The sequence below is a fragment of the Lactuca saligna genome, chromosome 9, assembly GCF_052625555.1.
Source record: "Lactuca saligna cultivar CGN05327 chromosome 9, ASM5262555v1, whole genome shotgun sequence".
In the NCBI taxonomy this organism is placed as follows: domain Eukaryota; kingdom Viridiplantae; phylum Streptophyta; class Magnoliopsida; order Asterales; family Asteraceae; genus Lactuca; species Lactuca saligna.
Window position 1 is genome coordinate 30924245 of NC_136425.1, and position 3137 is coordinate 30927381.

A 3137-nucleotide genomic window follows, 5' to 3' on the forward strand; every position below is an offset into this window, starting at 1 on the left:
AATTTGGAATTAAATAAATTAATTGAAACTGTGGGGACTAGGTGACAATGTTCAAAAGTTGAGCATTGAGCATTCTGGAACCTCCCTTAGACGGATGGAACGAAATCGAGAGTGTCCTAGGGTTTCCTTGGGCTCTAAGGGTACCTTAGAAGCCTTAGGGAGGAAGTTAAGGGATTAGGGTTATCTAAGATACATCTGCCTTATCCTAAACCTTCCTTATCACCTATATAAACCCCTATAGGATTGGATTTTGTCTAAGGGCACTCCAAGAGAGGCTAGGGTCGAATTTTCCACTTCCCTTCTCTCTCCATAGTAATCCTTGGTTGCTAGGTTTGTTTGTGAGCCATTAGAGGTGCGACACTTGTGGCGCTTGCTACCAAAGTTCAAGATCTTCCAGGATTTCATTGTTATTACAATAAAGGTATGTATCCTAACTCTAATTATATGTTAATTTCGAAAATTACATGTGACTCCTACGGTTTCTAGTTTTTGTGTTCAATGCTTGTATGTCTAATAGTGAAAACATAGATCCTCAAATTATGGTTGCATGCACACATATGATTGTTTGCTTTGTATAAAACCCATGAGTGGTATCAGAGCGTATGGTTTTTGTTTTCAATTAGATTTGGTACAATTGATTGAACTAGACAAAATTAGGGTTTATGGATATTAAACCCTAAGGCCTTTAAATTTTTGCAAATTAGGGTTTTAGAACCCTGTTTTTTGAAAATCCCTAAGGGTTTTCAAACCATTTCTTTTGGACACCTTGGAGTCGAAAAATAGGGTTTCCTAACCCTAGGGTTTTTTTGATTTTTTGGCAAGGTTGAAAGCCTTGCCTTCCAGTCCAAGTAGAATATTTTGACATCGAAGGAATAAGTTAGTATGTTATTATTTTTGGTAATTATCTTGTATATTGTTTAATTGGATAATTAAAGATATTCCTACCTAAAATTCGAAATCCATTGATAAATGATTAAATTAAGTTAATATGTTTAATTTAAATTGGTAATCCTTATTTGATCTAATAATTTAATTAATCGTTTAATTTTTTGAATAATTATTAAATCAAAGGTTTTTTAAATTTTAAGATTTAAAATTAAATGGTTTTAATTTTTGAAAATTTTAATAAAATTAAAAAACCCTGGTATTTTAAAAGTTTAAAATACACCCTTATACTATATAAAATTAAAAGTCTAAAATATTATATATGTATCAGTAAAGAGTCAGTCTTACCGTTAGCAGGCCTCATTCACGAAGTTGGTATATAAGGGATGTTTAAGAAAAGTGCCTATAAAATGGCGATTGAATGGGTATCCATTCATTCCCACCACACTCTTGACTAGTGGATGGTCGTTAGCCGAACGGGTAGGGTATGACACAACCTTCCATTATAAGTATAATGAAAAACGAAGTAACTAAACACTTTTATAAATTCCCAAATCTTAGTTACTTTAGGAAAAATGTGGAATTTGTGTTAATCCATTAAATTGCACATTACACCCTTATTGGTCGATTAGTGGAGCGTGTGTGGTTAACCGGCACACTAATATAGGACCAATGAAAGATGTCAATGGGTAGCTTGATGTTTATCATAGATCAATTGAGCGTGTGTGGTTAACCGACACATTGATTAGGTTATTCGTAACATCGAGAGTATCGAGCTAATTTGCATGGTTATCCACACCTTGTTTGTGATCATCGGCATCCCAGTCACAAACGAATGACACAATCGAGATTTAAACATGTCACTAAAAAGTTCAATGAATCTCAAAAGATCTAGGAGTTTCAATTCACTGAAAACTTAAATTTCCTTTTCGTTTTTTATGGCGGAAATTGGTAAATCATCATTTACCTTTCTTCAAATGTTCTGCAATTTGGATTACGGCATCCCTCTTCCAAATTTTAGAACATTATGTTGGATCCTAGCCTTAATATCTCTTTTGGGTGTTTTATTAAGTACTCAATCAACTGACTTGAATTTTCTCTCATTTTGTAGATGTCTGATTCTAACTATGGTCTTTCCAAATCCCTTGGAACAAGCTTTCCACATGAAGATGATATTCCGCGATTCGATCGAGAAACAAGAGATCATTCTCCACTTCCTCCACCTCCTCTTATTTTTCTCCCTAACCCACAAGTTCGAAGGCTTGAAAAGTTCAAGTTCACTCAAGCCCTTTTGGCAAGTAAACACGAAGAATGAAAGTTAGTGTGTGCACACATCTTAAAGATGAAGTCGCACATTAACAAGCTAAGAATGTTGGGAGTCATTGTCTGTGAGAAGTTGGCTGTTGACTGGGTTCTTCAGTCGCTTCTTGACTCATATAGTGAGTTTGTAAGATAGTACTATATGATGGAACACGGCGTGACCCTCATCGATCTCACCTACTTGCTCGTTGTTGTTGAATCAGAAATGATTTGGCGCACTAGAGAAGTAAAGTTGATTGGTAGATCTACCTTCTAAACCTCCATAGACATAAGCAATGGCAATGAAAGGTATGCCATGGTCAAAACGTTTGACCATAAGAGAAAGGCAAAGTCTGAGGTAGTTCCGTGTGCTATTCCAAAAGAGTCAATTTGCTTTTATTGCCAAGAGAATGGGCATTGGAGACAAAGTTGTCCTGTCTACCTAAGAGATCTAAGAGATGGGAGAGTCAAAACGTATGACTATACTTCAAGTAAAATCCATTAACTAACTCTATAAGTTCCTATTTTTTTATTCTTAATACATTATGTGATAAGATTACATTTTTTTGATGTTTTGTAGAATCGAAGAAAAGAGAGGAAGCTTAAACGAAGAAGTGAGCTGAGTCTGATCACGAAAAATTGGATTTCGATCACATGATTTGATGATCGGATTTTTGGAGCTACTACTTTTAGAGCTATGGTAGATTGCTTAGGAATATGTAATAGCGTAGTTTTTCATTTGAATTGCATTGTAAGGACAAGTTTTTCCGCACCTTTTATAAATAAAATAATTTTTTTGTCTTATTTATTTATTTCCTTGCAATGGCATGCATTAAAAATTGACGTTTGTGTATTTCTAATTTTATCAATGTTGAAATGGATATGATTCTTAGTTATGTTATTTGTGGAAATGTCGAGAATTTACCAAATAACAAAAGATTCTTGTCGCTCGA